This window comes from Phocoena sinus, chromosome 5, assembly GCF_008692025.1.
Source record: "Phocoena sinus isolate mPhoSin1 chromosome 5, mPhoSin1.pri, whole genome shotgun sequence".
NCBI lineage: Eukaryota > Metazoa > Chordata > Mammalia > Artiodactyla > Phocoenidae > Phocoena > Phocoena sinus.
Genome location: NC_045767.1, coordinates 18,537,938 through 18,562,354, shown reverse-complemented (window position 1 = coordinate 18,562,354; position 24,417 = coordinate 18,537,938). Strand labels below are relative to the sequence as shown.

General features: G+C 37.0%; 1 protein-coding gene across 1 annotated transcript in view; it reads left to right on the top strand.

The window, feature by feature from the left end:
• Positions 1–24,417, top strand: part of SPATA5 (spermatogenesis associated 5) — a 345,032-nt gene that overhangs the window by 254,238 nt on the left and 66,377 nt on the right. The window lies entirely within an intron of this gene.

Genomic DNA, 24,417 nt, shown 5'->3' with positions numbered 1-24,417 from the left:
CTGATATGTAGATTTGGGGAATCATTTGTCTGTAGATGGTAACTGAAGTCAGAGGAATGGATGGAAAAGTGAAGAGAAGGAAGAGGAGAAAGATAAGTGTAAGTGCTGAGGAACTTCAGTCTTCAAGTTTAGATAAAGGGAGAATAGCCAGCCAGCACGGGTAGCTGAGTAAGAATATCCAGAGAAATGAGAGGTATAGTGTAGAGTGTCAGAAACCAGGAGGGAAGTGTTTTAAGAACAAAGGAGTATTTCAGCTTTTTAAATCCTGCTGGAAGCTTAGGCAAGATATGGGCAGAAAAAGTATTTGTTTTTTAATTCAAAACTCTGGAAGTCGCTGATGATCTTAACAAGGGTCAGTTTGGTGGTGTGATAGGAACAGATTGGATTCAACTGAGAAAGAGTGACAGGTGAGGGCTTCCCTGGTGGCACAGTGGTTAAGAATCCACCTGCCAGTACAGGGGACATGGGTTCGATCCCTGGTCTGGGAAGATCCCATATGCCCCAGAGCAGCTAAGCCCGTGCACCACAACTACTGAGCCTGCGCCTAGAGCATGCGAGCCACAACTACTGAAGCCTGTGTGCCACAACTACTGAAGCCCGCATGCCTAGAGCCCGTGCTCCACAACAAGAGAAGCCACCACAATGAGAAGTCGACGCAACTCAATGAAGAGTAGCCCCCGCTCGGTGCAACTAGAGAAAGCCCACGCACAGCAAGGCAGCCATAAATAGATAGATCGATAGAGTGACAGGTGAGTAACTAGAGCTTAACTCTTTAGCTTTGCATGGGGAAGAAGGAGTTGGGGCAGTAGCTAAAGCACGATGAGGTGTTCAGCAAGGGTTTTTAGTAGGTCAGAGGTATCTGAGTATGTTTAAACCGTGATGGAAAAAAGCAAACAGAGTAGAACTTGAAGTTATCCCAGAGTGGGGATAATTGTAGTGCCATGTGTTGGCAAGGTGAGGTGGGGTTTGGAGGGAATGCTGCTAGATAAGGCGAATAGTTGATAGAAACTTAAAGTAGGTAAAAATGTCTAAACATCTAGTCTAAATGTCAGTTCTTACCATCACACTGAAATCAGGCAAGGACTTTGCTTGCTATTTCTAAAGGAAATCTTTCTTGTTAGAACAAAATACAAAACTAACCCAAAAAAAGCAAATGAAGATACTGAACTGACATCAAGGAGCAATATCAAGTAATGAAAAACAAAATTCAGTTATTGTTTATTTACTTATTAAAGCAGAATTGTCTATTTGAGTTCTTTTATATCCACAGTCCTATTAATTTTAATGCCTGAGGCAGTTCTAATCCATAACCTACATGAAAGATTTTTTTTTTTTGCGGTACGCAGGCCTCTCACTGTTGTGGCCTCTCCCGTTGCGGAACACAGGCTCCGGACGCGCAGGCTCAGCGGCCATGGCTCACGGGCCCAGCCGCTCCGCGGCATGTGGGACCTTCCCGGACCGGGGCACGAACCCGTGTCCCCCGCATCGGCAGACGGACTCTCAACCACTGGGCCACCAGGGAAGCCTGAAAGATTTTTTTTTTTTTTTTTAATGCTTTGTTAGAGAATGTGGTGGACTTTAGTTGCAACTTTCAAACTCTTCTTTAACAGTTCGTAATATTTGGCTAGAATTCCATTTTTTCTTTTTTTCATACAAAGAAATCATTGCCCTCCCCCACCTTCAGAGTAAGATTTGAGATGATGCAGCCACATCTGTCAGAGCTGTGTTAACCTCTGTTGTCCAGCTGTTCTGGTAATAATAATTTCTTTCCCTTTCCTCTCGTCTCCTATTCTCCCAAATCTTAAAAAAAAAAAAAAAAAAAAAAGAAGGTTGAGAGAAAAAACCAGTTGTCTCTCTTTCATATTGATACTTAAGATAAAATAAAGGTAGTTATAAAAGCATCTATCAACATAGCACTATCTTGCCAAGCTAAGTATTTGGGTTGGAAATCATTCTTTCCCAACTGCTTAAAAACAGGAAATATCTCTGTTAAATTATAGATAGCTCCCTGATGCCGGAAGGGAAGGTCTCTTTCATTTCTCTCTACATTTTTCAGTAATACAATGAGTTCTGCAGTTTCATACATAAGAGCCAAATACATACATACATACACATAATATATACATACATATATGTGTGTGTGTGTGTATATATATATATATATATACACACACACACACACATACATATATTGCAAAAATCCATTTGCAGTATGTGAGCACATACACACACATCCATACAGGCATACCTCATTTTATTGTGCTCTGCTTTTTTTGTGCTTTGCAGACATTGCAGTTTTTACAAATTGAAGGTTTACAACCGTGCAAGTCTATCAGCACCATTTTTCCAACAACATTTGCTCATTTCAGGTCTCTTTGTCACATTTTGGTAATTGTCATAATATTTTAAGCTTTTTCATTATTATTAAACTTGTTATGGTAACCTGTGATCAGTGATCTTTGATGTCACTATCGTAACTGTTTTGGGGCACCACAAACTATACCCATAAAAGATGGTGAACTTAACTGATAAACGTTGTGTGTGTTCTGACTGCTCCACCAACCAGCTTTTTCCTTGTCTCTCTCCCTCTCTTTGGGTTTTCCATTCCCTGAGGCACAATATTGAAATTAGGGCAAATAGCACCCCTACAGTGTTCCAGTGAAAGAATCAATTGATGTGGCAGACTTCATTGTCTTGTTTTAAGACACTGCCACAGCTGCCCCACCTTCAACATCCACCCTGGTCAGTCAGCAGCATCAACATCAAGGTAGGACCCTCCACCAGCAAAAGCTTGTGACTTGCTGAAGGCTCAGATGCTGATGAACCTTTTTTAGCAGTAAAGTATTTTTAAGTGAAGGCATGTACATTGGTTTTTTAGACATAATGCTATTACAATTTTAATATGCACTAGGAAACCAAAAAATTTGTGTGACTCACTTTATTGCAGTGGTCTGGAACTGAACCTGCAATATCTCTGAGGTATGCCTGTATATGTAAATATATGTTAAAATACCTTCAAAGGTTTTAAACATAGAATTTCTTTTCATAAGCCAGCCCAGGCACATCTTATCCAACAATTCAGGCAGAGCTTTTGGATCTGTCAGAAACAGCCTATAGGTTTGCACTGGGTGATTAATTGCCAGGAGAATCTGGTTCTATATTTCATTACATATAATTGTTATCTTTTCTAAAGGTGTTCTTTTACTAAGCTCCTACCGTAAACAGGGGAAAATACACACACATAACTTACATTCCTGATGCTTAGCACTTCTTACAAAAAGAAAGAGGAAAACTTTAGCTTAATCCAGTAACAAAGGCCTGTTCGTCTTGGTTCACAGATGATTTTTTCCCCAAATTTTTACTAGAACTTTAATAATATTTTTGTCGGTTTTTTTGTTTTCTTTTTTTTGCGGTACGCGAGCCTCTCACTGTTGTGGCCTCTCCCGTTGTGGAGCACAGGCTCCGGACGCGCAGGCCCGGCGGCCATGGCTCACGGGCCCAGCCGCTCCGTGGCATGTGGGATCTTCCCGGACCGGGGCACGAACCCGTGTCCCCTGCATCGACAGGCGGACTCTCAACCACTGCGTCACCAGGGAAGCCCTTTAATAATATTTTTTAATTGCCTAGAAATTTGTCTTGGGATAGCAGTGTGGAATAATGGAATAATAGTTTAGTTACCATGATCTGAGGGTATGGAATTAAACCTTAGTTCAAATTCCAGCTTTATTACATAATGTTCCTCTGACCTTTGGCAATTATTTAACCTCTTCAAACCATCATTTTCTGTCTTATAAACTGGGTATAAGAGTATCTCCTACTGGGCTTCCCTGGTGGCGCAGTGGTTGGGAGTCCGCCTGCCGATGCAGGTCACGAGGGTTCGTGCCCCGGTCCGGGAGGATCCCGCGTGCCGCGGAGCGGCTGGGCCCATGGGCCATGGCCGCTGAGCCTGCGCGTCCGGAGCCTGTGCTCCGCAACAGGAGAGGCCACAGCAGGGAGAGGCCACAGCAGTGAGAGGCCCGCGTACTGAAAAAAAAAAAAAAAAAAGTTAAAAAAGAATATCTCCTTCTGAGTGTTATTGTGAGGATTTTACAGATTGCCATAGTAAAGCATTTATCACAGTTGTGAATATATAGTAGGAGCTCAATAACGTTATCATGTTAAGCATATTTAGAATGCTTCTTCTAAGTCTACCAGTTAATCATGGGATGTATTTTGGTGTAATGGTTGAGTGTGAACTCAAGAATGAGACTACCAATATTACCCCCAGCTCTAATACTTACTAGCTGTGTGACTTTGGGCAAGTTATTTAACCTCTCCCTACCTCAGTTTTGTTATCTGTAAAGGGGGGTTAATAATAGTACCTAACTCATAGGGTTGTGAGGATTAAATAGGTTATTTTATGCCAAGGGCTTAAAACTGTCAGGCATACAATGACTTCCACGTACAGGTATTATTTATTGTTATCATTATCCTCATCCTGGAACAGCCTCTTCATTGTCTTTTAGCCATAGCCTATTATACCTGTTATAACAGGTAGATAGGGTTTGGTTTCTCTGAAATACAGAGATAGAGCTGTAAGCTTTGATATACGTTACCTCTTGTTTAGGACTGAGATCTCTAAAGATGCACATACACACCAATAGGGTGAGAGAAGAAAATATTAGAAACTTATATTCATAATTATTTTATATAGCATTTTTAAATTTTATCTATTTATTTTTGGCTGTGTTGGGTCTTCGTTTCTGTGTGAGGGCTTTCTCTAGTTGTGGCAAGCGGGGGCCACTCTTCATTGCGGTGCGCGGGCCTCTCACTGTCGCGGCCTCTCTTGTTGCAGAACACAGGCTCCAGACGCGCAGACTCGGTAGTTGTGGCTCACGGGCCCAGTTGCTTTGCGGCATGTGGGATCTTCCCAGACCAGGGCTCGAACCCGTGTCCCTTGTGTTGGCAGGCAGATTCTCAACCACTGCGCCACCAGGGAAGCCCTATAGCACTTTTTAAATGTACATTTGTGTGTGTTATGTAATATACACAATATGTTAATACAGGGATGCATGTATATACTTTCTGAATAAGTATAGGAATACTGGGAGAAAGTGTTCAAAGTGCAACTTTGTTTATAAAAACAGGTGGTGGGACAGATTTGGCCCATGTGCTGTGATTTGCCAAACTCCACAGAGGTACATGGTTCTTCACCTGCCTCACTGAGCCACTGTTGGACTGTGTTCTCAGGTACTTTGGGTTATTTGACATGAAGATTGAAACTACTGTATTAAAATTCAGTTAGTAAGTAATAGAGCCAGAATTTTAAACTCTGTGAAGGAAGGAGGGAAGGGAGGGAGGGAGGAAGGAAGGAAGCAAGGAAGGAAGGAAGGAAGGAGAGGGAGAGAGAGAGAGAGGGAGGGAGGAGGGAACCTTGTAGAATATATTATCAAAGATAATTTCAAAACAAAAAGGCATCAGGTACTAGGAAGAAGAAAGGTACACTGAACAGCCAAAGCAGATAAAGCAGATACAGTACTGACGGTCACAGAGCTCAGAAGTGGGCTAGGATCAACCTAAGAGTTTAAAAAAAAAAGGCAAAGAAAAGGATAAAACAGTCCTGCACTCTCAGATGGTGGGATTGATAAGAAATAACTTCATAGATGTTTGTATTTTGTACCTTAAAAAATTGGGGTGTTGGCAGGAGTGCAAAAGACAAAGTCGTTCTCTTTGGGGTGAGAGGCAGAGTAACATTGCTGTTCAGCTCAGCGACTGTAGAACAATCATGAACCTTGCAAATGCAAGCAGGGAGGCCATGTGTAGAGCTCTGTAGTGCTGCTCTGCAGTACCCATCAATCCCGTGCTGCCCATTCAGGTCACACTGTATAAATCTGTCATACTGCATCTCTATCCTTGACAGCTACCTTTAGCACAGAACAGTGTATGAGAGGGGGAAAACTTTGAGTCAACAAGAAAAAAGTTCATTTACATTTACCATATAATCTGTTGTACATAGTATATATCAGACTTCTATTTTAACTTTTTAAAAATGGTTTGTGTGTAATGGGTTAAATACCCCAACTATCCAGAAAATTAATATTCTCAGCAATTTGTGTGTACCACCTGATATTTCTTGTATGCATGCTTCTGCATCTGGTAGGTATCTGTAGGTGGATCACCTTACATTTTGACAAACTGATTTTTTTTTAATTTGGAAAAATACATGTCCCTTGAATACCTTCCAGCCCAGTGGGGGCATTAGAACATGTAAACAAATACTGTAGTATAATGTATGCAACAGACATGTAAACAATGTTCAGAAGTAATATAGAGAAGAAAATGACTATTCCTTTGTGTATGCAGAAGTGATTTCAGGAAAGAACCAGAATTTTCATGGAGTACATGGCATAGAGATGGGTAGGACTTTCAGAAAGATCAGCATATACAGAGGTGTGAAGGATGTGCTATTTTCAGGGAACTACAAGGAGTTCAGTATTGGTAGAAAACAAAGGGCGGAGAGGGGTCAAATGATGGGAGCTGATTCTGGGAAAATAAGCAGGGGATAGATCATTTCTCCCCTGACCATCACCTCTCACCCTTTTCCCCATAAACAACCTATGGGTTTATTTATATTTAAATATTATAAAAATTGATGTTTACATGTAAGGAAGTTTCCACCCCTTTTCAACCTTATGGAGAACTTTTAAAAGAGTGAATTTTATAGAGATATTGGAGAGATTAATTGCACTATTTCCAGTTTTCCTCTGTAGTGTATCAAAAAGCAGATTCACTTTTTTTTTTTTTTTTTTTTTGCTGTACTCAGGCCTCTAGTGTTGTGGCCTTTCCCGTTGCGGAGCACAGGCTCCAGACGCACAAGCGCAGCGGCCATGGCTCACGGGCCTAGCCGCTCCGCGGCATGTGGGATCTTCCCGGACCGGGGCACGAACCCATGTCTCCTGCATTGGCAGGCAGACTGTCAACCACTGTGCCACCAGGGAAGCCCCGCAGATTCACTTTTTACAAGAGGAAGAATTAGGATTGGTTCCACATAAGTACTGTTTTAGCTTTGTAAAGGGGCTCTTTAAAAGAAGTAGGTGAAGAATATATCATTCTAGTAAAAGAACTTAAGTGTGTGTGTGTTTGTGTGTGTGTTGAATTATTTTTGTTCTGTTTTCTTCCCTCTTTTGTACTCCTCAGCAAGTACTGCCATTTACTATGGTATATTCTTCCTAAACACCTGCTGTCAAATGCATCAAGTCTTTTCTTGCACAGTGCTACGGGTTTCTACAGAACTGAGCAAGCCCAACATTAGACAGATAGCCTACAGACTGATTGATTTATTTGTTTTAATACAAACGCATGCTCAGATGTTGTCATACAGAAATCCTTTTTAGAAGAATTATTTTTCAAAGAACGAAGAATGTTGTAACCCTAGCACCTAACCCTGTGCCTGGCACATAGTAGATACTCACAAAGGTTTGTGGAACTGAACTGTTCTGTGAAGTCTCAAACTGAATAGTCTCAAACTCCTTCAACTCTACGAGTAACTGAATATTTTAAATAGCTACAATATGAATTGAAATGTTTAAAAAGCATTTCCAGCAGTTGAAAAGTTGTATCATATTATAAGATCCAGATTTTAATTTGGCAAGTATTGTTCTCTTTGCAGAATACAAAACAAATCTATAGAAAAGAAATCCTGCTTTATCTTTATCTTTCTTTGCAAAATGGGAAGGCATTGTCAAAAGGGGGAAATGTCTAATAATAAGTTGAAAACTTTGGGCAGTTCTACTTGAAAGGTATCTCTTAAATTGTGCTTTGCAGGTTCACTGCCTCTGTTATTATTATGTTCTAATGTAAGACCTCAAGATTGTATTCTCTTCCTAACTGGAAGCTGCACTTCATTCCTGTGCTGCCTCCACACTGCGGCCAGAATTATTTGTTTCCTTAAACAGAAAATTAAGCCTGTCTTTCTTCACCTGATTACAAACCTTTCACAATTTCCTATGGACCATGATGAGATAAAGACCACAGTCCTTGGCATTACCCACGATATGTAATAATATCATACCTGTAGAGGGTATTTGTTTGCTTGTTTGTTTGTTTTACTTCATCTATCTTCGTAGTCCCATGTTTCCAAGAAGCCTCCACCAGTGCTTCCCAAACTTCTCCATGATATGTCACACATGGTAATAATAACCAGACAAAATTGCTGTCTGACTGCCTGGGGCCTCTGGCTTCTCTGGGCTCCTGGCCTTCCTGAGAGCTGAAGGAAGCAATATCCTTAGCACACCTGTAATCCATTCCTGGTGCAACTGTTGCAAAGGTGCAACAGTAAACCTTTTGCCTTCCCAGAAATGGTCTGTACATTGCTGCACCCTTAATTCTTTGGACGTAGTATTTACTCTGCCTTTCTCACCTTCTCAACCTGGTAAATACCCCCTACTTGCCATGTAAAGCCCATCTCATTTGGATCAGGGTAATGTTTCTAGATTTTTTAAGGCAGTTTGAAATTTCTCACTTCCAAAGTCTTAAATCAATTAATCTTGACTCTTGGAACTTCTCACTTTCCATTTTCTGAATCAGTTGTAATAAGTATAACTTCACTAATAATGATTTTATGTTTTAAAAATACAAATAAAATTTTTATTTCCTTGGATTTTTTGGAAAGATTCTTTCCCGCATAGATTATATTCTCCATGGTTTCAAATATACCCATCTCAAAAGGGTTACTTATTTAAAGTATGATGTGTGTAGTACAACTATATATCATTACTACTTAGTTATACTACAAAATTAAAAGATCTCAAATTATTTGTTATGAAAAGGTTTACTAAGCTAAAAGCTATAAGAAAGGAATTATGAAGATTGGTTAGAACCTATTGCTTATTTTAAGTGTAATTGACTTCTAACACATTCCTGTCAACTCTTTCTGCCTTTCTAAAATGTTTTGTATATGCATTAGGTAAATATGGCTGGTTTTATCTCATCAGATGAGTGGCTTTTAGTATCACAGCATCCATCAAATTGCAATTTTATTCCCAACTCATCCTTAAATTATTAATTAACACTTATTAAATATTTTGTCATCTTTTCTACTACTGTCTTAGCCCATTGATTAAGACTTACTGTATTTAATTCTTTGTATGTTGACTTTTCTCCACTTTTAAAGTATAAGTTCTTAAAGATTAGGTCCGAGTCATATGCTTGTTTGTATTGCTCATAGTTTGTATTGCTCAGAGTGCACAAAAAAGTAACTCAAGTTGGTGTTTTTAAGTTACTTTTAAAATATCACATGGGTAGTTAAAATTTTGTTATTCAGATTTTATGTAAAATCTGTTTCTCTTTTCTGATTTCTGTTCAGCAGGTATTTCCCCCAACTTAAGTACAATTTGTATACTTTCTCATTGCCCTAAAAGCTTAATTACCAAGTAATATAAGGCAGAGTGTTCCTTGCAGGGGCTTGCATGGTTTTTGCTAAATATTGCTTATTTTATTGATCTCTAAAGCTATTCTTCCTTCAGTCTAATTATACTTTTAAAGATTATTAAATTTCATAGAAGATATTAAGAAATAGTATTCCTGAAACATTAAGAATTTCAAGACTTAAAAAGATAGTAGCTAAAGTGAAATAAGCCAGACAGAGAAAAACAAATACCATGTGGTATCATTTATATGTGGAATCGTAAAAAAAAAAAAGCAGATTTCATAGAAAGAGAATAGAATGGTGGTTTCCAGGGGCAATGGAGGTTGGGGGTATGAGGACATGTTGGTCAGAGGGTACAAACTTTCAATTATAAGAAAGTTTTGAGGATTTAATGGACAGCATTGTGACTAAAGTTAATAATATGGTATTATGCACTTGAAATTTGCTGAGAGTAGACCTTAACTGTTCTCACCACACACACACACACACACACACACACACACACACACAAAGAGTTAACTAAATTTGAGGTGATGGATGTGATCTTGATAATAATTTCACACTGTAAATGTATATCAAATCATCACATTGTACACTTTAAATATATACAAGTATATTTGTTAATTTTCCTCAATAAAACTGGAAATAAATAAATTTAAAGATAACAGCAAAATTCAAAGATATAAAACATTTCTGTACTAGCAAATTGGACAACCTAGAAGAAATGGACAAGTTTCTAGAAACATACAGGCTGCCAAAACTGAGTCAAGAAGACGCAGATAATTTGAACAGAACAATCACTAGAAATGAGATAGAATCTATAATTTAAAAAAACAAAACAAAACAAGACAAAACAAAACTCCTTGCAAACTAAAGTCAAGGACTGGACGACTTCACTGGGGAATTCTACCAAACACACAAAGAAGAATTTATACTTATCCTTCTCAAACTATTCCAAAAATTGAAGAGGAGGGAACACTCCCGAATTCATTCTGTGAAGCCACCATCACCCTGATACCAAAACCAGACAAAGACACTTTAAAAAAGGAAAATAACAGGCCAGTATGTTTGATGACTATAGATTCAAAAATCCTCAACAAAATATTTACAAACAGAATCCAACAGTAATAAAAAGGATCATACACCATGATCAAGTTGGTTTCAGTCCAGGGTCACAAGCATGATTCAACATACAAAAATCAGTTAATGTGATACACCACATAAACAAAAGGAAAGACAAAAACCACATGACCATCTCAATAGACACAGAAAAAGCATTTAACAAAATTCAACATCCATTCATAATAAAAACTCTTACCAAAGTAGGCATAGAAGGAACATATCGCAACATAATAAAAGCCATTTTTGACAAACCCACAGTCAACATAATACTCAAAGATGAAGAGCTGAAAGCCTTCCTGCTAAATTCAGGAACTAGACAAGGATGCCCACTCTCCACTTCTATGCAGCATAGTACTGGAAGCCCTAGCCACAGCAGTCTGACAAGAAAGAAGAAATAAAACGTATCCAAATTGGAAGGGAAGAGGTAACACTCTCACTATTTGCAGATGATGTGATACTCTATGTAGAGAACCCTAAAGTCTCCACACAAAAACTACTAGAACTGATAAACAAATTCAGCAAGGTAGCAGGATACAAGGTTAACATACAGAAATCTGTTGCATTTCTTTACACTAGCAATGAAATATCGGAAAGAGAAAGTAAAAAAAAAAAAAAAAATCCCATTTAAAATCACATCAAAAATAAAATAAAATACTTGGTAATAAACTTATCCAAGGAGATGAAAGACCTATATGCTGAAAACTATAAAACATTGATAGGGCTTCCCTGGTGGCGTAGTGGTTGGGAGTCTGCCTGCCGATGCAGGGGACGCAGGTTCGTGCCCCAGTCCGGGAAGATGCTGCGGAGTGGCTGGGCCCGTGAGCCATGGCCGCTGAGCCTGCGCGTCTGGAGCCTGTGCTCCGCGGCGGGAGAGGCCACGACAGTGAGAGGCCCGTGTACAGAAAAAAAAAAAAAAACATTGATAAAGGCAGTTGAAGATGATTCAGAGAAATGAAAGCTATCCTCTGCTCTTGGATTGGAAGGATTAATATTGTTAAAATGGCCATATTACCCAAAGCAATCTACAGATTTAATGTGATCCCTATCAAAATAGGGACATTTTTCACAGAACTGTAACAAATAACCCTAAAATTTACATGGAACCACAAAAGACCCAGAATTAATTGCCAAGGCAGTCCTGGAGACATAACCCTTCCAGACTTCAGACTATACTGCAAAGCTACAGTAATCAAAACAGCGTGACATTGGCACAAAAGTAGGCATATGGATCAATGGAACAGAATAGAGAGCCCAGAAATAAACCCACACACCCACAGTCACTTCATCTATGACAAAGGAGGCAAGAAGGTACAGTGGAGAAAAGACAGTCTCTTCAACAAGTGGTTCTGGGAAAGCTGGACAGCTACATGTAAATCAATGAAATTTTAACACTCCCTCACACCATATACAAAATAAACTCAAAATGGTTTAAAGAAGTAAATATAAGACATGACGTGTAAAATTCCTAGAAAAACATAGGCAAAACATTCTCTGACATAAATCGTAGCAATATTTTCTTAGATCATTCTCCCAAGGCAAAAGAAGTAAAAGCAAAAATAAACAAATGGGACCTAATCAAACTTAAAAGCTTTTGCACAGCAAAGGGAACCCTCAACAAAATTGAAAGACAACCTATGGAATGGGAGAAAATATTTGCAAATGATGAGACCGACAGGGGCTTAATATCTAAAATGTAAAAACAGCTTACACAGCTCAATATCAAAAAACAACCCAGTCAGAAAATGGGCAGAAGACCTGAATAGACATTTTTCCAAAGAAGACATACAGATGGCCAACAGGTACATAAAGAGTTGCTAAACATGGCTAATTATTAGAGAAATGCAAATCAGAAAACACAAAAAACATTTCCAGGGCTTCCCTGGTGGTGTAGTGGTTAAGAATCCGTCTGCCAATGCAGGGAACATGGGTTCGAGCCCTGGCCCGGGAAGATCCCACATGCCGCAGAGCAACTAAGCCCGTGCGCCACAACTACTGAAGCCCGTGCACCTAGAGCCCGTGCTCCACAGCAAGAGAAGCTACTGCAATGAGAAGCCCACGCACCGCAACAAAGAGTAGCCCCCGCTCGCCGCAACTAGAGAAAGCCTGCGCACTGCAACGAAGACCCAGCACAGCCAAAAATAAATAAATAAATTTATAAAAAATAAACACACACACACACACAGAGCTAGGATCCCACATTTAAAAAAACATTTCCAGAAGTCAGCTATGTTCTCTAGGCTGAATAATGTGTATCCGCAACATGAAAAGATTTAATAAATACAAGCATGTTCTAGGGCCTCCTCTCTTAATGATCCCTTTATCAGATTCCTATTGAAGAGAGCAAGCCTATGTCTATAACTTCTCCCTTCTGTATTACGAAAGGGCTATGAATTGAGCATTTCAGAGACTATGATAAGAAGCAGGAAGAGGCAAGTAGAGACTTGTTAAATAGTAATCCTGTTTAAACATTGAAATATAAATATAAATCAAGAATCTGTATTTTAACCTGACTTGTCTACCATTATTCTAACCTCGTGGTTTTAGAACATTTATTCGTTCATTCATTTAAAGAACATTAATGTCTACCATGTGCCAGGTATTAGGATCCAAAGATAACTGGCGTTCCCTATATTCAAGGAGCACAGTCAAATACTGGAATAATTATACAGGAACAGTAACAGTGATAATAGCATCTAAATTGAAGCATGCATGCCATGTGCCAAGCACTGTCCTGAGCCCTTTATATAGATTATGTCATTCAATTCATAGGGTCATCCTCTGAGTAACTAGTACTGTTAAGCATTTTAAGATACCAAGGGGTTTAAATGATTTATCTAAACACACAGCTAATACATGATGGAGCTAGAATTTTAACCCAGTTAGGCTGATTCTTTTGCCCTCACTTTTTTTTTTTTTTTGACATTTATAAAATTTATCTTGGTAAAATATTAATAACATAAAATTTACCAATTTAGTCATTTTAAAGCGCACAGTTAGGTGGCCTAAAATATATTCACATTGCTCTACTACTACCACCATCCATCTTCAGATATTTTTCATCTACAGATCTTTTTCCATTTCCCCTAAATAAACCTCCATACACATTAAACAATAATTTTCCATTCCCCCACTTGGTTTGCTTCCACCTTTTGTATATTGTGAATAATGATACTGTGAACATGGGTGTACAAATATCTATTAGAGTCCCTGTTTTTAATTATTTTGGGTATATACTCCAAAGTGGAATTGCTGAATCAAAAGGTGTAAAAGTCCATTAAAAATTTTTTCACGACCACCACATCGTTTCCGTAATGGCTGCCCATTTTACCATACATTCAAACCAACAGTGCACAAGGATTTTCTGTATATCCTAACACTTGTGATTTCCTGTGATTTTGTTTTAATGATAATGGATGTACATGGTATCTCATTGTGGTTGTGACTTGAAACTCCTTAGTGATTAGTAATGTTGAGAATATTTTCATGCAATTATTAGCCACCGATACATCTTTGGAAAATTCATGTCTTTTGGGCATTTAAAAAATCTGATTGTTTCATTGTTGAGATGTAGGAGTCATTTATATATTTGGATATTAACCCCTTATCCCATATATGATTCGATGGTGTCTTTGGTGCACCTTAAAAAAATATTTACGTATTTCAGTTTATCTGTTTTTCTTTTGTTGCCTGTACATTTGGTGTCATATCAAAGAAACTATTTCTAAATCCAAGGTTATGAAGGCTTTCCTGTATTTTTTAATAGTTTAACTGTTTTAGCTCTTATGATTAGGTCTTTGATCCAACTTAATCATTTTTTTAATAAAATGTAAGGTAAGGATCCACCTTCATTATTTTCCATGTGGATATCCAGTTTCCTCAATAAGATTTGCTGAAAAGACAGTCCTTTCTTCAATGACTGGTCTGTGTATCCTTTTCAAAAATCATATGACCACATTAGTGAGGGCTTTATAAGGGGCTCTCCATTCTGCTCGATAGGTTTATGTAACTCTCCTTGGATAAGTAACACAGTGTCTTGATTGATGTAGGTTTTTAGGAAGTTTTGAAATTTGGATGTGTGAGTCCTCCAACTTGTGTTCTTCTATAACAAGATTGTTTTGGCCATTCGGGGTCCCTTGAAATTCGTTATGAATTTTAGTCTTCTAACTCTACAAAAAAATACTATTCTCACATATGAATCTGTGGATTGATTTGTATAGTTTTGACATCTTAACAAAATCAAATCTTCCAATCTTTGAACATAGATGTCTTTCCATTTATTTGTGTCTTCTTTAAATTTTTCAATTTTGCCCTCACTTTTAACCTGTATGCCAAATTACAAGTTATATAGTACTCAGAAGAGATATAGAACGTTGTATTAAAGAGAAGACTTTTAAGCTGAAACTTGAACAAGAGGCGAAGCTTACCTGATAGGCTATGAGATAAAAGCATTCAGAGCAGAGAGAGGATTATGTGTGAGAGCAAGGATGCAGAAAGCAGCATGGAGTTTGGCTAACTGAGTGTTTAGAGTTCTTAGAGCCACAGGGTGAAAAAGGAAAAGTGGCTGCAGATAAGTTGGGAGAGTTACACCAAAATTACAGAAGCTTGAAATATTATACTTGAATTTGACTTTTTCCCTTGAGGTGCCCTTAAATGGTTAGAAAATAGGAAGTTACAGTATTTGCAGTTACAGTGATCAGTTTAGCAGTGATGTAGATAGGGAGAAGAGGGAAAGAGTAAGACTGCAGGCAGGAAAAACAACTAGCAGGGTAGTTATGGTATTCTAGACAAGAGATTATGTTGGCACGACTTCATTGAGTAAAAATGTATTGAGTGCCTTGAATGTGCTATTGCTGAGTTTACATTGTTGAATAAAAAAGTATGATACCTGCCATTACATACTGCCTACAATCTATTGGGAAAGACAGACAGGAAACAAACAAATATATAATAAAGAAGATAGAGTAGAAGTAACAGTTTCAAGAGAGATTTAAGAGGTAGAATTAACCACACCTATTAATCAGTTGAATTTAGAGTGAGAGAGATACCTAAAGTCCAGGGTTTCTTTGAAATAAATCAGAGCTGTTACCAAGGATCCACCTCTCTCCCTAGTTTCTGGAACTGTTTTCTCCATGAATCATGATATATTGATATGTTTTCATTAGAGTAAAATGTAAAGGCTCAGTGCTGCTTTTCTTTATAGAAGAAAGACATTCCCTGCACTCACATACACACCCTGTTGATCATTTTATTTATTTCTTTTAAAGGGGGTAGGAAAATTATGTTTTCTGAACACCAACCTATGCCAGACACAGGGCTAGATGATCTACATACATCATTTCCCATAATCCTTCTAAAAGCCTTGTTGATCATTTTAAATGAATGAGAGCCAATGGAACCTGATTTTTCAAAGTGTCTGTTTTAATGCTTTGGTATGAACAAGTATTTCTCTGCTAATTAGATTAGGACATGGATAGAATATAAAATTACAAATGTTGAACTTCAGAATTTATAAAAAAAGAAAAGGTAGCCCTTTAACTGTGGTAAAGGTAGCCCTTTAACTGTGACCTTTACAAAATGAACTGAGTTCATTTTGTAAAGGTCAGACGAAGAAAAGGTAGTAGTATTAGTTTAAGTAGTGTAACTACTAAAATTGTAATAACACATTTTCAGTAAAGATCATATAATGTAATCAGGCATTGCCTTGAGTAAGATAATATATGGAATTGGGTCTAGAAGGCCCATTTAAAAGGTCACCTAATACAGTAATTCTTACTGTGAGGTGCACAAGCAGATTTCACTTGAACTCAATGGAATTATTTGCAGAATTGTGTGGGGATGTTTTCTCATCTTGTATATTTTGAGGGAAATTCTTGTCAGAAGTATATAGGCCTCTCTGATTAAAGAACCACCACCATTTTCACACATGAGGAAACTGAGGCTGTGAGAGGTATAGAGACTTCCCCAAGGTCTTGAATAAGTCCTCTTGAAAAGGCAGTTTGCCCGACAGTTTTTAAAATAGAGTTAATGTAAGACTGCAGTGTCTATGACCTTGCGGCCAGAAGCGTTCAGGGTATTAGGAAGCCTAGGCTTGTTTCTTCATTAGAATTGTCACATGGTGATTTTAAAATATCAGAACATGCCATCATTCAGAATACATTCTTTCACCCTAATATTGCAGAACAGTATCTTTAAAGAAATTCTAGGAAGGGTGTTAACTCATTCAAGATTTTACAGGAAGGAAAGCTCTTTCCTACCTTTTTTTAAGCTAACTTTCACTGACAAGATCAAGCCAGAAAAAGCCTAGCTGGCTGATGGCCCAGATAAGGTTATAATCGTTCAAGTGTCCTCAACCTGCATTGCCCACGGACAGCTACAACTTGGGGGGGCCGGGGAGGGGGGCACAGATGCATGCTGAGTGTCGTTCCAGTGACTTAGATGATGTGTGCGCTCTATATCCTTTGCTGTGTTGTTCTTGCAGCTATTAGAAAGGAAATTTTAAAATAGCCTAGAATGACTAGTTTTCCCAGAAAGGTGAAAAGGATAACCTCAACTTTAAAAAACTAATCAAGCCATTCGCAGCTGTATCCCCAGCAGCTAAAACAGAGCCTGGCACAGAGTAGCTGTATAATAATTTTTTTGATGAAAGAAATATTTAAATTTATTGTGTTACCTGTGTCATATTTCAGAACAAGAATTTTTTTTTCTTTGTCCATTGATACTGAGTATCATATTGTACTGGCAAGATAGTAAAGTAAAAAAGGTATGATTCAATATTCAGAGACCTCCTGATTTCAGTTCAATTTCTGTCATTTATTGCATGATCCTGGGCCTCATCTTCTTTTTATTAACGGGGGTATATCTAATTCACAGAATGTAGAGTCATATTAAATGAAATACACTATGTGAAAATTGCTTTATAGATTCTTAAGAGCTATATAAATATTAATGTTATTCATCTTAGATAATATTTTTAATAATTTGAAAAAATATGTTTACTGGTATCATCCTAATTTCCTAAATCCTGTATTTATTTGTTTTAGGTAGGGAAGAAGTGATCCCCATGATTGAAATGCAGTTTTGAATTCTATGATAAAGTACATTTCGAGGAAGATGATCTTGCATCATTTCTACCTAATGAACTAATGTTAGGTGTGGGGAATAATCTGAAAATAATTAAAGCATTCATTTTTTTTTTTTTTTTTTTTTTGCGGTACGCGGGCTCATGGGCCCAGCCGCTCCGCGGCGTGTGGGATCTTCCCAGACCGGGGCACGAACCCGTGTCCCCTGCATCAGCAGGCAGACTCCCAACCACTGCGCCACCAGGGAAGCCCAAAGCATTCATTTTTAAACAAAGGCACTGTATTTACTATGCATTTGTTAATTGGCTTTTTGCTGGCTAATTTGTACATGACTTAAGAATTAATAGATATTTGATAAACGCTCAGCATGTTCTAGGTATTGTGCTATGTGCAAAAAGTATACAGCAGCATTTTTCAAAGTGGAAATGTAATGTTAGCTTTTGAGATGTTCTGTGATTAGAATGTGGGATAGAATTTCTATCTGCTACTGCAGCTCTCTCTTGGAGATTTTTCATACCCATTAGTATCGGCTCCAAAAATTCCTGCATATAGAAACCTGTTTAATTTTGTTTCTACCCAGTGTTTCCCTAACTTATTTTAACAAGAAAATCCTTTTTTTCATTATATCTGCTAACATTTACCCAAGCATTTTATGGGACACCTGTATAAGATATATGGTATGGACTCCATGAGTTTTAACGTTCTGTTTGGAACTCTAAACATAAATATAAGGTAATTAAAGAAAAAGAGGGAGAGAGAGTCCGAGAAGATAATCTTTTTAGATAGAGAAGATCTGAAAACATCTCTAATGCCCTTAAGTTTACTGATGTATAATACTGAGAACCTAACAAATGCAAGTTTAATCAACTTTATTTAGTTATAATTTACACACAATAAACTGCATCAACTTAAAGTGTACAATTCAGCTAATTTACATATATACTATATGTGAACCTGTGAAGCGACCTCTGCAATCCAGATGTAATAGAACATTTCAGTCAACCTAAAAGGTTCCTTTTGCTCCTTGGCAATCCATCTTTCCCTCTACCCTAGGCTCCAAACAACCACTTGTCTGCTTTTTGTATAGATTACATTGAATTTTTAAGTATCTTATATAAGTGGAATTTATAGTATGTATTTTTCAATGTCTGGTTTCTTTAACTCAGCACAATGATTTTGAGACTTGTGCATGTTATTGAGTGTATCAGTAGTTTTTCTTTTTTATTGCCGAGTGGTATTCTATTATATATAAATACATATTTTGTTCATTCATGAAATGGTAGACATTTGGATTATTTACAGCTTGGGGCTGTTCTGAATAAAGCTGCTATGAACATCTATGTACAGATCTGCATGTCTATACATTTTTGTTCCTCTCGGATAAATACCTAGTAGTAGAGTAGCTGGGTTGTTATGCTGGGGAACTTTCTAAGAAACTGCCAGTTTTCCAAAGTAGTTGTACTGTTTTATGTTCCCATTAAGAGTGTAAAAGTTCTAGTTTCTCCATATCCTTATTCAGTCTTTGGTGTTGTCAGTGTCTTTAGTTTTAGTCATTGTTATGAGAAGGTAATGATACCTCATTGTGGCTTAAATTTGCATTGATCTGATGACCAATGATTCTGAGCAGATTTTTTTTTAATTTATTTATTTATTTATTTATTTTTGGCTGTGTTGGGTTTTCGTTTCTGTGTGCGGGCTTTCTCTAGTTGTGGCGAGAGGGGGCTACTCTTCATCGTGGTGCGCGGTCTTCTCATTGTAGTGGCTTCTCTTGTTACAGAGCACAGGCTCTAGACCTGCAGGCTCAGTAGTTGTGCCTCACGGGCTTAGTTGCTCCGCGGCAAGTGGGATCTTCCCAGACCAGGGCTCGAACCCATGTCCCCTACATTGGCAGGCAGATTCTTAACCACTGCACCACCAGGGAAGCCCCTGAGCAGCTTTTTACTCAACATTTACTTGCCAACCCTATAGCTTCTTGTATCTGAATCTGTTCAGATTTTTTGCCCACTTTCTATTGGGTTGTTTATTTTCTTATCACTGAATTTTAAGGGTTCTTTTTATATTTGGATACAAGTTTTTTGTCAGATATAACTATTGTGAATATTTTATCCCAGTCTGTGGCTTGCCTTTTTATCTTCTTAAAGGTATCTTTAGAAGAAGCGTTTATTTTTATAAAGACCAGTTTATCAATTTTTTTCATTTATACTTCTAGAAGTTTGTAGTTTTAGCTCTTACACCGAGTTTTATGATCCATCTCAAGTTAATTTTTGAGTATATAGGGTGAGGTAGGGGTCAATGTTCATTTTAAAAATATGAGTATCTAGTTGTTGAGCATCATTTCTTAAAATACTTTCCTTTCCTCATTGAATGCATTAATAATAAAAATCAATATGAATTCCTTATTCTGTTCTATTAATCTTTTATTTCTGTCTTCTAGACCTTATCACATTATCTTGTTTCTCTATTAGTGTTGTAAGTTTTGAAGTCAGGTAAGTCCTTCAACTTTGTTCTTTTTTTAGGTTGCTTTCACTATTCTCAGTCATTTGTATTTCCATATAAATTTTATAATCAGTTTGTCACTTTTTTAAAAAGTCTTTGTGTAATTTTGATTGGAATTGCATTGAGTCTATAGATAAATTTGGAAAGAAAGAATATCTTCATAATTCTGAGTCTTCCGATGAACATGGTATATCTCTCTGTTTAAATAGGTCTTGTTTAATTTCTCTCAACAGTGCTCTGTAGTTTTCAGTGAAGCATTCTTTTGTTAATTTTATTCCTGTCTTTTATATTTTTTATATATTTCCATAAATTGGATTTTTTAAACTTCATTTTCTAGTTAGTTTGCTGCTTAATACATTTTTTCTAATATTAAACTTGTATCCTGTAATCTTGCTATTAGTTGTTTTGTAGATTCTGTAGGAGTTTTATATAAACTCTCATGTTATCTACAAATGAGGATAGTTTTACTTTTTACTCTTCCAAGTTCTATACTTTCTTCCCCCCATACCCTCCCTACTCTGGTTTCACCTTATTGCAAAGGCTAGTATCTCTATTATAATGTTTGGTGAAAGTGGTGTTTTTTACCTTGTTCTTGATCTTAGGTATAAAACATTAAATATTTTGACAATTATGATGTTACCTGTAGGTTTTTTTATTTTATTTTACTTTTATTTATTTATTTTTGGCTGTATTGGGTCTTCGTTGCTGTGTGCAGGCTTTCTCTAGTTGCGGCGAGCAGGGCTACTCTTCATTGAAGTACACGGGCTTCTCACTGCGATGGCTTCTCTTGTTGTGGAGCACAGGCTCTAGGCACACAGACTTCAGTAGTTGCAGCACGCAGGCTCAGTAGTTGTGGCTCACAGGCTTAGTTGTTCCGTGACATGTGGGATCTTCCCAGACCAGGGATCGAACCCATGTCCCCTGCATTGGCAGGTGGATTCTCAACTGCTGTGCCACAAGGGAAGCCCTACCTGTAGGTTTTTGTAATACCATTTATTATATTGAAGAAGTTCCCTTCTGTTCCTAGTTTGCTGAGAGTTTTCTTATTTTGAGTAGATCTTAAACTTTGTCATTTGTTTTTTCTGCACATATTAAATGATCATATTGTTTTTCTCCTTTATTCTGTTTACTGTGATGAATTATATTCATTGGATTTTGAGTGTTAAACTAACTTTGCATTCCAGGGATAATTCTTATTTGGTTATGATGATTTATCCATTTTATATATTGTTAGATTCTATTTGCCAATGTTTTTAAAGGATTTTTAGGTCTATATTTATGAAGGTGTCATTAATCTGTAATTTTCAATTTTTGTAGTATCTTTGTCAGGTTTTGGAGTTACTATTATGCTGGCTTTATAAAACAAGTTGAGACATGTTCCTGTCTCTGTATTCTAAAGTGACTGTATAATTTTGATGTTATTTCTTCTTTGGTAAATTTCAGAAGGGAAATCATATGGGCTTGGATTTTTCTTAACACATTTTTGACCGGAGACATATTAACAGCCACAGGCGTTAGTTTCTGCAAAAATCCCCTGGTCAATAATGTGTTAGTGGAAAGGTTGGTTACAGTGGATTCAATTTTTTGATGAGTTCAGTTTCATTTTTAAAAATAAATGTAGGGCTATTCTGATTTTCTGTTTCATTCTGTGTCCATTTTGTACCTGCATTTTTCAAGAAATTTGTTTCTTTTTATCATCATAAAGTTGTTTATAATATTCTATTATTATCCATTTACTGTCTTTAGGATCTGTAGTGATAACCCTTCTTTCATTTCTGATGTTGATGATTTGTTCTCTCTATCCTTGTTCAGTCTAGCTAGAATTTAATCAATTTTTTAAATCTTTGTAGAAAACTACACTTGCCTTTGATTTTCTCTCTTGTTTGTTTCCCATTTCATTGATTTCTGCTCTCATGTTCATTATTTCCTTCCTGTACTTACTCTTGAAACTTAGGTCATTGCTTTTAGATTTCTTTCCTACTATAAGCATTTAAAGTTATAAAATTGCCTCTAAGCACTGCTTTAACTATATTCCACAAATCTTCATACGTAAGATTTTCATTATCATTCAACTTGAAACATTTTCTCATTTCCTTTGTGATATCTTCTTTGACCCATGGTTTATTTAGAAGTATGTTGTTTAATTTCCAGTGTGTTTGGAGTTTTCCTCTATGTCCTATTTTTATTCATGTCTAACTTACTCTTCTCATAGAGTTCTACTCTGTATGATTTCAGTCCTTTTGAATTTGTTGAGTTTTGTTTTATGGCTTATCATATGGGCTGTCTTGGTGAATATACCAAGTGTACTTGAAAAGAATATGTGTTCTGCAGTTGTTGGGCATAGCGCCCTATGAATAAATACCAATTAGGTCAAGATGATTGATGGTCTTGTTAGATCCTCTCTGTCTTACTGATCAATGCTAAGAGAGGAATGTTAAAATCTCCTATTATGATTGTGGAATTATATATATTTATCTTTTTAAACCTGTCAATTTTTGCTTTATATATGTTGAGGCTCCATTATTAGGAACATATGTATTAAGAAATATGAAGGTTCCGAGACTTTACCCTATTTGAAAGCTAACAAGTTAGTCTGCCACAATTTCATAGAATCTGGCAAAAGACTTGAGACTCCTGAGTCAGAGACAGATGACAGTTTATTACTCACAGAATATCATCATTTTTTGCACCAGTTCCCTAAGAACTAAGTCCCACAGAGCAACCATATGAAGTTTCAATGTTTGTTTTTTCTGTAATGTTTAATGTATGGCCCAGCTACATTTTCAGGATTTGGAGGTTTGTTGTTGTTGTTGTTGTTTTAGTTTTTATAATTAAAAGAGGTTCATGTCTAATTCTTATCTTCCTTACTTTCTGTATTCTATCACACCTTCTTTCTGGATACTTCATATTCATAAGTACACATATAGAAATGTGCTGTTTTTCACTGTTTATAAGTGAGTATCTCCTAAATATTCAAGGAGTGCTGTTTCTGATTATGCCAGCAAGAAGAGTAATTTTTTTGGAGATGGAAGGAGTCTACATTTTGGGGGTATATCATTTCTAATCCTTTCGATTTCTTCCTGAAGATTCCATTTTCCATCTCATGTCATTTCCCTTCAACCTAAAGAACTTCCTTTAGCATTTTCTGTAATGCAGATCTACTGGAAACAGATTTCCTTGGTTTTCTTTTATCTAAAAATGACTTTATTTTTCCTTTGTTATTGAAGAGTACTTTCACTGGGAATAGAATTCTGGGGTGACATTTTTATTCTTTCAACACTTTAAAGATGTTGTTCTACTGGTTTCTGCCCTCCATTGTTTTTTAATTGAGAGTCATTGGTGATTCAAATCATTGTTCCCTGTATTCACTCTGGCAGCATTTAAGATTTTATCTTTGGTTTTCAGCAGTTTGACTATAATGTGTTCATGTATGGTTTTCTTTGTATTTATTTTGTTTGAAATTCACTGAGCTTCTTGATTTTGTGAATTTATGGTTGTTTACCAATTTGGGGGAATTTACAGCCTCTTCTTCAAATATTTTTTTCTACCCCATCTTCTCTTTTCTTTCCTTACTGGACTCTTATTAGACCTTTTTTTGTCCCACAAGAATGATCTTTGCTTGTAAACCTTACCATTTCACCTGCCTACTTAAAACCTTCCAGTGGCTTCTCATTGCAAATAGAATGCAGCCCAGACTCTTCACCATGTTGTTTAAGACCTCATAATCTGCCTGTGACTGTCTCTCTAACCTCATTTCCTACGTCTTTTCACTTTATTCACTGTTTCTACCACAGTGGGTTTTTTCTGTCTCTGGAACATGTCAGTCATCTGTGCCTTTGTACTTGAGGTTTCTTTTACCTTGAATGCTCTTTCCCAGATCTTTGTATGGGTGTCTCCTTTGGATATCTGCATAAGTTACCTCCTCAAAGAGGCTTTCTCTGACTACCCCAACTAAAAGCTGTCCCATCCCCTCAAAGCACACACAGATACGTGCACACTTTTGACCCATATCTCTCTTAATAGCTTTATGGAGATATAATTTACATACCATAAAATTCATCCACTTAAAATATAGAATTCAAAGGTTATTAGTATATTCACAGATGTGTAACTCTCGCTATAGTCAATTTTACGCTTATCTATCTTATTCGTGCTGTTTCCTAGTACCAAGAACAAACCCTGGTGTATAGTACCGCTCAATAGTTTTTTCTGAATAGATGACTTCATTAGCTCTAAGATAGTTCAGGCATTCACCTTCGATAAAATATTAGGGAAGTGCATTTGACTGCCATCAGCTCTAGAAGTATTCTTTGA